At 42.2% G+C, this 13,811-nt stretch overlaps 1 protein-coding gene across 1 annotated transcript in view; it reads left to right on the top strand.

Annotated features, from left to right (window-relative positions):
• PRDM2 (PR/SET domain 2) overlaps positions 1-13,811 on the top strand; it is a 501,039-nt gene that overhangs the window by 166,208 nt on the left and 321,020 nt on the right. The window lies entirely within an intron of this gene.

The raw sequence follows: 13,811 nt of genomic DNA, 5'->3' as shown, positions 1-13,811 counted from the left end.
GTCCACCACTTTTAGAAATGGGTCTCTAGTTGGTAGTGGTTTGCACCCTGTCCAAGTATGGACACTCACACTAGTCAGGGTAAGGGAGCCAAACAGCTAAGATAACCCCTGCTCACCCCCTTGGTAGTTTGGCACAAGTAGTCAGGATTATCTCAGAGGCAATGTGTAAAGTATTTGCACACTCACAAACACACAGTAGCACGGTGAAAACCCCACAAAAGTACCCCACACAATTTAGAAAAATAATCAATATTTTTTTGATAAAACAAGACCAAAACTACAAAAATTGAACATTCACAAGTAAAGATACAAATTTTAAAGAATAAATGTGGTATAGCACTTAGAAACACAATAGCTCTAACTATAGCTATCATGGCGTGTTGACAGAGTTGTTCCCAACAGTCCAATACCACTCGCAAGGGAGTGCGGGCCAGTCAAGGAGTTACATGGACCACAGGTACGGAACCTTGAAAAAACGATGAGGAAACAAAGTCGTTGCACGGAGTTGGAGAGGTGAGGCGTCACTAGAGCCAGTGCAGCATAGGTTCCTTACTGCTACCGGGGAGATGAGACATTGGTTCCTTACTGCTAGGCAGGGGAGGGGAGGCATCAGTTCCTTACAGTTACAGGGGAGGTGATGCAGTGTCGGGGGAAAGGCGTCGGTTCCTTACAACAAGGCAGGGTCAATTAATCCAGCAGGTCAAGATGCAAGGCATCGAATTTGCAGTGTCGCGATCACACAGGTGCTGAGGCGGAGTTGGGTGTCATGGACGTCGGTGACAGGGCACTCTGGACTCAAGCTGTGGTGAGACAGCAGAGGCTCTGCAGCAGTGTTGGGCCTGCACCATTGATCGTGGTCATTGCACTCAGCAGAAACAATGGCTCTGATGCAGGCAGTGCCGTGGCGTCAGACAGAAGCACTGGTTCCGAAGTCGCTCTGGAGTTGATGTGCTTGGTTTCTTCTCAGTTGTGCAGAATGCACTCCCAAGGGCCAAGGGACTGGATTTGGCACCGCTTGGCAAGTCAGGACTCTCAGCAAGAGAGCACAGGTGCTGGAGGATAGCCCTATTCAGGTGCCAGTGTCAGTTCCTGCCACCACTCTAGCTCACGAAGAACTATCAGGAGATGCAGCTCAGCTTCTTTTGTGTGCTGGTCTAGAGTCACAATCAGCCAAACTGTCATCCTGACACAGATGTGCATTCCACAGACGGGCAGAGGCACAGAATGGTCAAGAAAGAAAATACCCACTTTCTAGAGGTGGCTTTTTCAAACCTACAATTCAAAAACCAACTTCACAAAAGATGTATTTTTTTAGTGAGTTTAGAGACTCAAGACTACAGATCTCTAGCTGCTCCCAATGGAAATTACACTTTCACAGCAATCCCCATGCTACCCTATATGGAGATAGGCCTTGCAATGATGAAAAACGAATTTAGCAGTATTTCACTACCAGACATGTAAAACACACCAGTACATGTCCTACCTTTTAAATACCCTGCCCATGAGGCTGCCTTGGGACCACTTTAGGGGTGACTTAGATGTAGTAAAAGGGACGTTTTGGCCTGGCAAATGCATTCACTTGTCAGGATGAAAAGGCAGTTTAAAACGGTACACACCAACACTGCAGTGGCAGACCTGAGACAGGTTTAAAGCGCTAGTCATGTGGGTGGCACAATCAGTGCTGCAGGCCCTGGGAATACATACTGCACTTTGTTAGGGACTTACTAGTAAATCAAATATGTCAATTAGGGGGAAACCAATCACCAATACAATTTAACCAGGGCACAGTTGCACCTTAGCACTGATCAGCAGTGGTAAAGTGCCCGGTGTCCTAAAGCCAGCAAAAACGAAATTCAGCACAGGATCAAAAACAGGAAGTCAGAGGCATAAAGTTTGGGGAGAACCCTGCAAATAGGGCCGTTTCTAACAACCCCAACAGCACTACTGATTAATGGCCCCTTCCCGCCCAGTCAGACCTGCCTTGCATGCATGGTTTTGCATGATTCCTCAAGCCTTGGGGGTGTACTTAGTCCAAGGATTTACTCTTTGCATGGTGTCACTCAAATGAAGGAAACTCAAGGCAATACTTTGTGTAAGCACAAGTGGTTTGTAAATATCTTGATAATAACTGATTCACGGCAGATCAAAATATACAACCTTCATTGCCTTTATTTCTTTATACCTATGCCTGTGTACTTAAGCCCTAATTTATGGACAGCATGGAAGTGAGCTGAGTCAGGATAGAGTCAGGGGAGATTGAGAGGCTGATGAGAAGACTCCTCTTAACCCTGTGTCTCTTTCTCAGAGAGTCACCTACTAAACCTATAGCCATATTTCTCCTCTTCTTCCCAGTACTGTTTTGTGTGTATATCATGAGTAATGAAGAAACCAGATGGTCACCAACTGAGCAGAGGAAAAACGAGGGAGAACGTCAGCACCTCTATGACTGCAATTACTAGTTAGCACAAACAAGAGGACTCTGACTTCCCTCAGGTTTTAGGTCACAGGCATAAACTGCAGATCTTCTTATCTGCAGACGCAACAGACAAGCACAATTTTAGATTTTGTGTGCTTATCTGGATTGTGTCTAATGATTTTGACTTTTAAAGTTGCATTAAGGGAAAAAGCCAGTGACTGTGATACTTGGCTACACCGGACTGCTCTTTACGAACAAACTTTTTTTTAGTTGAGCGTCGGGAGATGGACAGCATGTGATCATGACATGGGTCAGATGGGCCAATGCAGGCTGCAGTGAAGCGGGGAGTTGCTGACAATGGTTGACTTCAACACATGCAGTGTGTGTGTTGCACTGCACGAACTGAACAGGGGTGGCTCCTCCATTAGGCGGAGGAGCGTTGCCCCCCGCCAGCAGCTGCAAACCTTTTTACCAATAAAATGTGTTTATTATCTTTTTTTTGGTAAAAGGGGCTGGGCCTCAGGCTGTGACGAGCTTAGAGGGGGAGTGCACAGCACTCCCCCTCAGTGCGCATGTATGTTTGGCCAGCCGTCTCGGGCTGGCCAAACACACATGCGCAGTAGGCTCTCTCCAGCCCAGCAACACAGTTGCAGGGCTGGAGAGAGAATGCACAAGCTCCTAGTCTGCCTGGGAGAGCACTGGCTGGGTGTTCCCAGCCAATCCTGATGCTGCTTTGAGCAGTGTCAGGATTGGCCACAGGGCAGGCAAGGAGCCTGTGCCCGCAGCAGAGGAGCAGAAGGAGCGGTGTGACAGTAATGTTTTTATTTTTTTTTCATTTTCTCCATCCCTTCCCCCCCCGCACACCACCCCGCCCCTTCTGCTTGCTGCAAGCAGCAACTGGAACTGAAGTCAAAAGATCAACTACATGCACCTCCGAGCAGGATAGGAAATGACTAGCGGAGAAAGGGGAAATGTACTCAATTGAAGTGCGATGGCACCACAGTGCCTGCCTCCCTTTAGTGCTTTAATGCCTTTGCACAGCTTGAGAAGCTTTCTTTCTGACGAAGTGGCCATCATAAAACATATAGCTAGGGTAAGGACAAGCCTCCCGACAGCCTACGGAATAGGGAAGACACAGACAGCGCAGGTCAACAAAGCACAACCTGCGAACCGAAACAACCTAAAATTCAAACAAGAGCTGATAATAAGGAAACCAACAATGCCTGTCAATGGAAACTCTGCCATAGCCATAGATATAGAGGTGGTGCTGCCACCTCTGTAATGTATACATGTATACCTTGTTTTCATTTCGTATTTTCTACCACTGTTTTGCTTTAAGTGCTGAGAATGCCAAGTGTTACTGTTGTAGATTGTAGCAGTACATCTTCTCTCAAGCTGATTCAAAGACAGCCTTTGCAAAGGGATCACTCTGTATTTCCTATCTGCATCATAATGCAACCAGCTGCATTTTGTCTTTAAAAATGTGCTTAACTCATAAGGTACAGGGGTTTACTTTTTTCAGTCACAAGGGCCAAATAGCAAAGGGCAGCTAGAAGAGTACCAAAATCTTTGAAAACACAAAAAATGGAAGGCCCTGCCCACTGACCTGTCTATTACTGCACAAAGATTTTGTACTGAATGGTTGTCATTTATTAGTTGCTGAAAAATGCAGCATGATCACACTGCACATTTAGTGTGCTCCATTTCTAGTGCCTCACATTCTGTCCCACTTAGGGCTCACTTTCCCGCCCTCTCTGTAGAATATTAAACATCCTACGTTCTACATTTCTTTCATCCCCTAAAACTTCTTCACCACACCTCAAAGCCTATGAGAAGGCTTGCCGGGATGCTCGCATGGAAGTACTTGGAAAACAGCAATTACTGTGCAGCTAAGTTCTTAATATCATTGCAGTTCACAAAGGAGAATTTAGTCTTTTGCAGCTAATTCTTTCTGTCAGTGATGCAGATATAAGATGCTAGGTGAGGGCAAGGATTGACCTAGCCCAGCACTGTTCCATGCCTACTTTACAATAGTTCAAGCTTGATCCACCACAGGTGGAGGCCAGGGGAGAATGAGGGAAAGGTGAAGGGAAATCTACAAGTAGCAAATTCTACGTAGTTCAACAAGGCGTTCTAACGAATATGATGCAAAATAATGACATTATCTTGGAATTTTGCCACAGTGACAAGGTTTAAAGGAATGATTGGAAAAGTTGCTGAAACGTTCCAAATGAGTGCATTGGAAAATGAACCAAGTAGGGGTTTCTTAGGTCAATATAGCTAGTGCTCCAAGTTGGCCGAGGTGTGCCTGGCAAAGAAAAGAAACAGCCATTTAACAGCGGCCCACGGGGACCCTCTATTCGTGTCTTCACTGGAAGGAAAAAAAATTGCCTGCCATACACCAAAGCTGCAGTGCAACATCATTGGATGCCCCCTTTGTTACAGGGGGATTATGTCGGTCAACATTAGTGCCTCAGGGTTTACGATACAATTTCAATTAAGTTGAATAACCAAGTTGCCTTTTTGAATTGCCAAGGGTTATGATAGCTTTTATATTTACCTTGCCAAGGCTTGTAATGCCTTTGGCCCAGGAAACTAGTGCAACATATACTGAGAAAATAAATATCTTGTTCCTGAGATGGGTTTTTTCTGTCCATTAAGACTCCATTTATGAATTTGTCTATCACATATTAGACCATGCCTTTACTTACATAGACTACACTTCTTTTGAGGTTCTTAGATAATCCGCCACCACAGAGCCTCCATCCCGCCTTTTATATTAATTGAGGAATAGTTATAGTCCGGAAACAACTTGATATGTAAACAACACGGCGGGCTAGAAGACAACCCTGAATGACTTGCTTTTTTGGGTCAGCTGAATAATGGGGGAGATTGAGAAACCGTCATAAACAATGATCAGGTTTCTAAGGAGTAACGTAACAAGTTGCACAGTGCGAGGAAGTAAATGAAGTTCAAAGCTGAGGTAAATGGCTTATAATGCATTCACTGTTTTTTCACTTAAGTAAGAGAAGGTGTGATTCTGAAAAATATACCAAGGCTGAATGATGACCTTGTATCACCATCGGCTGGTTTCCAAGTCAGTAACAATCGTGTGTGTGTTTTTGTTTGTGGAGTACTTACATAAATGTGAATTGAACAAAAGCCCTGAGGTAGTAGAATACAGTTTACCATTAAACAAGCAAAGCAGATCTCTCAAGTATGATTGTAAGAATTCAATCCAATTAATCTTTAAAGAACCATAAATGCGACAAAAACTGATTATTTATTTCAGCAACATTTTACATATAGTAACTTTTCCAAAGCTTTATAGCAGCAGACAAATAACGACTGACAACAAAGCATATTAGGGGTGATGTAAGCATCTGTAGACAAGGACATGCTGGCATACATTGTGAAAAATGTTTCATTTATTAAGAATGGATACAAGAATCTTCTGACATGGAAATCAATCTCCCCTATTATATGCAAAATGGCTTTACATAGGATATACCATGACAGCAAACTGAAATTAGTTCAAATAAATGAAGATTTTCAGTTTAGCATTTTCAGTTCCTCCATTAAAAAATAGGTGTTTATTTAGTTTTTCTACTTTTTCCATATAAAACAACCTCGTGGTTCAAGCAACTTCAAAAAGATGTAAGTGGTGATTCTGTCATGTTTGCATGCAAAATAGTATTAAGCGCCTAAAAAGATTGCAATAGGTTGAAAATTATAGCACAGAGATGCCCTCGTCACAAGTTGGCTGGATTTATATGTGGGGATACGGAGCAGGTGTCCTCACCGGGAATTTCACTCTTAGCAAATTGTAATGAGAGCTAGAGTGGTGTGAAGCACAGTGGTAAAAAATAGAAAAGCGTTCCACATAAAACAGTTGGGTGAATATTTAGAGCCATAATTTAATAACAGCACCCTCGTGAAAACACACTTTTGTGCATTCCTAAAGGGCACAACTTTGTGCTTGTTTTTATGTTACTGAACTTTCTACAGAGTACATTTTTAAGCAGGCTTAATTAATGTGCTACCGACAACGCAGCTCTGCTACACTGAGCAGTGACACCTCGCTCTACTTCAGAGTTGTGCTTCCTGAGATATGCACATTAATATGGAGAAATTCCATTCTCAGTGTAAGTGCTTGCGGAAGTACAACTTCATGCATACACTCACACAGCTTCATAATACAGTCCTTGGTGTGTTTTGCACTCGTTTTTTAGCAAAATGGTAATTTATGATGAATAACATTTGGATTTGGTTTTTGCAGCGATGATAATTATAAGATATTAGTTAGTGGAAAAACCATACACAAAAAACCTACAGCAGGTGTCCTTGAGCTTTTCAGTATGCTCTAAACAAGGTTGACAGATCTTTTCACCCTCGCTGGGGGTAAGAAAGGTTAACATTAAAATTAATCAACATTTAATCAACACCAATTTGATCACACAAGGAAAACCCAAGTCGAAAATAAAGTTAAAGTTTTTTATTACAAACTAATGCTCAAGTTAATATAAATGATTCTCAAAATCAGGTTATAAATATATATAGTATCACCACAGGTTGACACAGACGCAGAAAGATCAATCAATTAAACTGTGAACTCGAAAGTGCAGCTAAATACCCGTAGGGTCTCAAGGCCTGGTTTGCGGGTGTGACAGATGTGATGCTTAATTAGCATAAGACAGACTAAACACTCAATCAGGACTATACAGAACAATAAAAGGAGGATTTGATGACCAGAGAACAAACGCTGATCAACTCTCCTTAAAATTATGATAACCTAACGATTCTCTAAGTTAGCTAGATAAACAAGGGAAGTTCCTAAGAATCACAAGTCACTAACTGACATGTGCTGGGCAACAAAACACGGGGACAAAAAGTAACAATATTTGCAATGCAATAGGTCTCGCTTATTTCGATCAATTGTCATCTTTTCACAACAGCACCCACAAGCAAAAGCAAAAAAAAAAAAAAAAAACATGAGTGGAAACTAAGGAAAAAATAAATAAAATAAATTAGTAAACAAAATAAAAATTGCAATTTTGTTTGTCCTGCTGAGCATGTTTTTGCCAGTCACAAGCCTTCTGTTTGCGGGCACTGGAAGTTAGTACAAAATGGTACCTTGATCACATCAGGAGCAGCAGACGGGCACTAATTAAGCTTAAATCAACTGGTGCTTGATCCCTCCCTGCTCCACACAGAGGAGCGGAAATGATGCAGTTCATGCCTTGACAAATTACGGGGAAGGAAATAAGAGTGCCACACAAACCAATAAATGGTCACATACGAGAGACATGCGCAAATGAATGCACTCGCAGGCTCGACCCTAAAAAGGAAATAAAGTACATAAAGAATTGGAAAAAAAACATCTGGGGCAAAAGGAGGCTAACTAAAGTTGGTAAAAACTGGGTAAAAAGGGACGGTGTCTAACATCATAAAGAAACATATGAAATCGAAATAAATGATTATACTGATGTTAAAGTGTTAATACTACATACATAAATTTGCTGCTCTACAGTGAATGCACCTTAATAAAGGTCTTCAGTGCATCATTTTACAAATTAGCTTGTTATATATCTAGATACTATAATGTCAATGTGGTCACATATAGGCCAATATTGTGCTTCAAGTGCAATTAGCACTAAACTCGTAATAGGTGCAAGTGGTAAAATGAATGCAAATACTATCTGCCCCCATTGTAGCACTTGCAGGTCACAGAGTTACAGGTAAAATATAAAGTTCAGTTTACAATCTGGAAAATACTGTTGCCTTATCTTAATTTAAATCTCAATATCAGGAGAGGAAGAACGGTTAGTTCCTAGATGGGAAGGGGATTCCAGTGGTTGGTTCTAGTTATGGTCATGTGAAATGTGACGCTCTGCTTTCCATTAACAGGTAATAGATGGAGAGTACTGCAAATGTTGAGATGTGGTCATGACCTGGATGTGAAGGGGTTTTGAGATTAGGAGGTCTGGTAGGCGAGGTCCGCCATGGCTGTGTTTTTTTCTTAGGTGCGCTTGGATCTTCCCATGCCCTAGGATTGGAGCAGAGACTTGCACCTACTAGCAGGGAATGCTAAGTCTTGTATATATGCTATATGTCATAGGAAGGACTTTTTTTTAGATTTTCACCTACGAACCGTGGAGGCTGTCTGACTGGAGCTCTATATATATATATATATATATATATATATATATATATATATATATATATAAATATATATTCACTTAAAAAAACAAAGACGTTTACCAGTTATAGTTAGAGTTACCTCAACTAACTATAACTTGTCCCCTAAGGTAACTATAACTCACGGCCTCGCCATGCACTGCTAATTACCCCACAAATTACAACACTCATGACATCTTTGATTACATCATTGATAATATCAATGTAATATTTGCAGTAACTTTTTGGCGGAAAAAATTGTGTATGGCGAGGGTGTGAGTTATAGTTACCTTAGGGCACTAGTTATAATTACTTGAGGTAACTCTAACTATAACTGGTGAATTTCTATGGTTTGTACTTTTAAAATGTGAGCCTAAATATATTGTCCCTGTAACCTTTGTTTTTTTAAGTGAATTCCTATGTTTTAAAAAAAATATTTTTCCTAACTATAACGTCTCTGTAACCCTTGTTTCCCACAAGGGTCTTTGCTGTGAATTTCAATTTTTTTAATGTATAGTAATTTTCATTACTATATGTTAATCCAACCACTGCCAAGTAGCACGGTTGACCACAGGGCCAAGCCCTGAGACCAACCCCCTATAAGCACCCAATCTTACAGTCTGCGTGGCCTTGCCCGTGCACAGCGGATGTTGTCTGAAAGATTTGGCCTGCAGCCAGATACTGCAGCCAACCCCCCGAACACCCAAAGCCATGCTGTGCACAGCCTTTTGGTCATGCACGGCAGGAGTGGGCCACAGCCTGTGAGTGTGAGAATAGGTGTGAGAGAGTATATTTGGGAGTAAGAGTGGCTGTGAGAGTCGGTTTCTTGTGCAAGAGTGCATACATCCGAGTTTTAGTGGGTGTGTCAGTGTGTGCTCAGCTCTGTGGGTAGGTGCATGAGGGTATCAGTAGGTCTGTGAGTAGGTGCGTAACTGTCTGAGTGGGTCTGTGAGTGGGTGCTTGAGGGTCTGAGTGGGTGTACAAAGCTCAGAGTGGATCTGTGAGTGGGTGAGTGAGTGTCTGGGTGGGGCTGTAAGTGGGTGCGTAAGTGTCTGGGTGTGTGAGTGGGAGAAATTGATTGAAAGAGAGATAGAGAAGAAGAAAGTGAGAGAAAGTTTTTTAGGCTTCAATTTATGATATATTTAGAATGAGATATTTCTGTACAATTTTTTTTTAAATGTAACTGTATCGGCTGGACTTGATCCCTGAGTGCTCAGTGTTAAGGTCTGTGATCTTCACACTGAGCTATTGATTTCTTTTTTTAACATTTTTTTTAGCCCCTTATGGGCTCTCTGGGACCGCGAGGGAGTCCTCAAGGGCTCCCCAACGGTTCCTACTTTTTTATTTCATTTTTTTCTTTTTGCAAAATGCCCTCTATGGGCTATCTGGCACTGTGGATGAAGTTTCAAAGCCTCTCCAGAGATGCTATTGCTTCAGCGTGCAGATCCCTGCTTGCTGAAGTATTTTATCTCTGTTCCCTTCACATGTGCTGGAGACAGAGATGAAAGCTTCGGTTTTTGACATCGGACCTGTTTGACAGATCCTGCTGTCAAAATCCGAAGTGTTTGCTGTAGCTTGGCTGCAGTTGCAACGCTGCAGCCAAGCCACAGCAAACAGGCCAAGCCACAGCAACCAGGTATGTCCCAAGGGTGAATTATAGTACCAAACAACATTGATCCATTCGGTGACAAATATTTTCATGAGTTATATAATTTTAAAAAACAAAACAATTTTAGTCCTTCACTCAATTTCATATAAAGGCAAAGACAAAACCATTCCAGGCCAATAATTATTTATTCGACACATATTCTCAATTCAATCATGTGGCATTCAGGGTGGTAAGAGAACTTCACACACCTATGCGAGAGGACACCCCGAGGACCATTCAGCGTTTTGGGCAGAAAGAATATACCACTGATATGGTGAAAATAGTGTCCAGAGGAATGGGTAATAATAAGGATTAGGAATTAAATTTAGATCTGAGGATTGTGGAAGATATGGCGGAAGATTGAATTGAGAAGATGTGTGTGTTTGGAGGTTGAGTAAGTTGGAGATATTTCCTACCTCTCAGTCCTGAGGAAGACCCGTGTGGGAGCCTGGAATTGGCCCAAAAGTTACCAGTGACTCAAAACGCCGACAAGATAATTATTGGCCTGGATTGGTTTTGTCTTTGCCTTTATTTGAAATTGAGTGAAGGTCTAAAATGGTGAGATGTACCCAGATGTAAATAGGTGGTGATTTACTGACAAGAATGGTTAACCAATAGGCTATTTTTTAATTGTGGATGATAATGGATATGTTGGTGATTTACTCTTGGTTTTTGGGGTTCTAAATTACGAATACTATTTCTTTGGCACTTCTTTGTCCTTCTGTGTTTGTATGTATGAGGGTAGGAATTCTTACGATTTTTCAACAAGGTTGAGAAAATAATTTTATATAAGTAATAATAAAGAATTTACTATGAATGTGACTTACGTCTATGCTGAATAAAGTTTATTTTTTCTTCGAAAAACAATATATATTTTTTTTTATTATATGACTAATGAAAATATTTGTCACCGGATGGATCAGTGTTGTTTGGTACTATAATTAACCCAGATCATTTGGTCTGATTACTGGGTCACCCTGTGTGGTTTGTAATATAATTTCCCAGGGGTGGGCACCCCGGGACATAGCAGGCGATGACCCTGAAGGGTGGTGGTTCCTCAGGGCCATCAGTGGCTCCCTGAGGGGGTCCACATGGCCCACCCCCTAACGAGATATAGCCCTGGAAATGTGGTGATACCTGGAGATAAAGGGAGTCCAAAATGGACCGCCTTCACTCTTTTTTATCTATACCCCAGGGAGGTGGTGATCCTGGAACAGTGGGGGGGCCACATGACCCCCCATGCAGGAAATACTAATGCAGCCCCGGGGAGGTGGGCGCTCCCTGGGGGGGTTGGAGGGGAGGTGGGGTGGCAGAGTGTCCCACCTATTTATTTTATAAAGCCCTGGGGAGGTGGTGACGATCCCCGGGGCATCAGAGGGTACCAGATGACTCCCCACTTCTTAAGAAATGGAAGCCCCAGGGACATGGCCATCCCCTGGGCTGAGGAGGAGGTCCACGGGCCTCTCCCACGCCTTAAAATAATTCCACCCCCGGGAGGTGGTGATCCCTGGGGCACATGGGGATTTTCATTTACCCCCGGGGAGGTGGTGGTCTCCGGTGCTGCGGGGGGCATCAGGAGGACCCCCCGCACACAAAAAAAATGCCTCCAGGACTTTGCCCACACTTGGTCTTAATAAACCTGAAGCTGTGGGAGCCCGTGCTTCATTTTTTTCCCATTTCACAGCGGATCCGCAGATCCACTGCAACTCCGGCCATAACATTTAAAAAAAAAATTTTTTAGCCCAGGGAGGGTTCTTTTGAGACTCCACCACCAGAGTTAAGGGGCCAGAGTGTTCGTACCCTTGCCTCTTTTCTTTTTTTTTAACCTTTTTTCTGGGACTTGTCTGAAGCCGAGTCACAACATGCCTGACAACACTTCAACGGCTTCCTTGTTGAAGTGATATCAGCTAATCAGATCTCAGCACGAGATCAGGAGGGGTCACAAATCTTTTGTTTCCCCTTAATTTCTCAAAAACTACTTAACTGATTTACACCAAAAGAAAAAAAGGATTTTCTTCTGGACCAGGACCTACTGTCCTGCTAAATTCGGTGTAATTCCATCCAGTAGTTTCAGCGCTATCGCTGTTCAAAATCCCTATGAAAAAATTAATGCGGGAAACGTGCTCCCCCCACCCCGGACAGATCACCTCAAATTTTCCAGACAGCAGCTGACGTGACTAGCAATTTAAAAAAAAAGTTTTGTTAAGATTCCTCAAGCGCGCCAAAGATATAGGCAAGTAAAAAAAGGCTTTATAGAAAATACATCCTACCTATAACCACCTAGTGGCGACAGCCACCAGGTCATTCATATATATATATAAGTATATATATATCCCGAGCCAAAAACAATGCCCTGCTACCTGTCCTTCAAACTAATTATTACCCCCTCATACCCACACCATCCCCTAAACCTAAAAACTCCTTACTGCTCCCTTACCCCACCCATCTCAGCTTATAAAATACTTCATTCCTAAACTCTAAAAGTCCCTTACCAGCCTTTCCCCGTATCCATTCATTAAACCTAAGAGCCTCTTAGTCCTACCAATCCAGGAACCACAGAAACCCTTTACTCTTACTAATCACTAAAAACTTCTTACCACTTTTACTCCTATCCAGCCCTTGAACCTAATAAACCTGTTATCGTGTGATACCTATCCAACTATCGACCCATAAAACCTAAATTTTTAATGACATTCTAAATTTATTTTATATTTAAAAACAAATACACATATACCATTTACTATATATGTGCAGTAGATTGTTTAAGAAAAATCTTACCTGTGCTGTAAAGTACTGTGTTGTAAATGTACTTTTAAAATAGCCTGCTTGGTACTTAGTTGCTTGGTTTAGGTGTTGCATGGAAAAAAAAAAAAACTGTTTTAAAGGGGACATATCAATTTTGCTTAAGAACTCCATGAGTGTGCATAGGTTTTCTAAGCTCTTTCCTTTAGTGCATCTCCTCTGGCCAAATATCCCCGGCACCACATTTCTTGTTGCTGCCTCCCTTGAGTTGCAAGCTCTCTCTCTCTCTCATGAGTTTCTCCCCTTCCATCTGTGTTGGCTTCTCACATGTGTGCTTCTCTGCACCCTGTTTCTTTCCCATGTGTGCCTCTCTCCCCTGCTCACTCTCAGTTGCTCCCCCACCCTCTCCTCCATTGCACACCCCCACCAACACAGCAGCATTGGTTTAAAACATGAGTTATTATTTGTTCATTTTTTGGAAGGACCAGTTGGACAATTGCTGCCAGTCTCTACACCTCTAAAAAGAAGAAACTCTTTTGCATTGCTTCTGTTTCATTTACTTTTTTTAAATGTACTACTCTATCTAGGATCAGTAAGTAAAAAGCGGCTTCTGTGCTATTTTATAGACATGAGTAATGATGCACATGTCCTCACATATGCATGCACCTACAAAAGGCAGCTGCGTTATCACACCCTTTTCTTTGTCTATTGCCCTTGTTATATAGCAAGACTAAAGGTAATAGTAAAGCCAATGAGCCCCAATTTGAAACGTATTGGCTTTGCTGAAACAACCATCTGTGATTCTTCTGGTGCGTGCAGAGATCAGGA

The sequence above is a fragment of the Pleurodeles waltl genome, chromosome 6, assembly GCF_031143425.1.
Source record: "Pleurodeles waltl isolate 20211129_DDA chromosome 6, aPleWal1.hap1.20221129, whole genome shotgun sequence".
Classification (NCBI taxonomy): domain Eukaryota; kingdom Metazoa; phylum Chordata; class Amphibia; order Caudata; family Salamandridae; genus Pleurodeles; species Pleurodeles waltl.
Note: the sequence above shows the minus strand (reverse complement) of the source record. Positions and strands in the feature narration are given on the sequence as shown.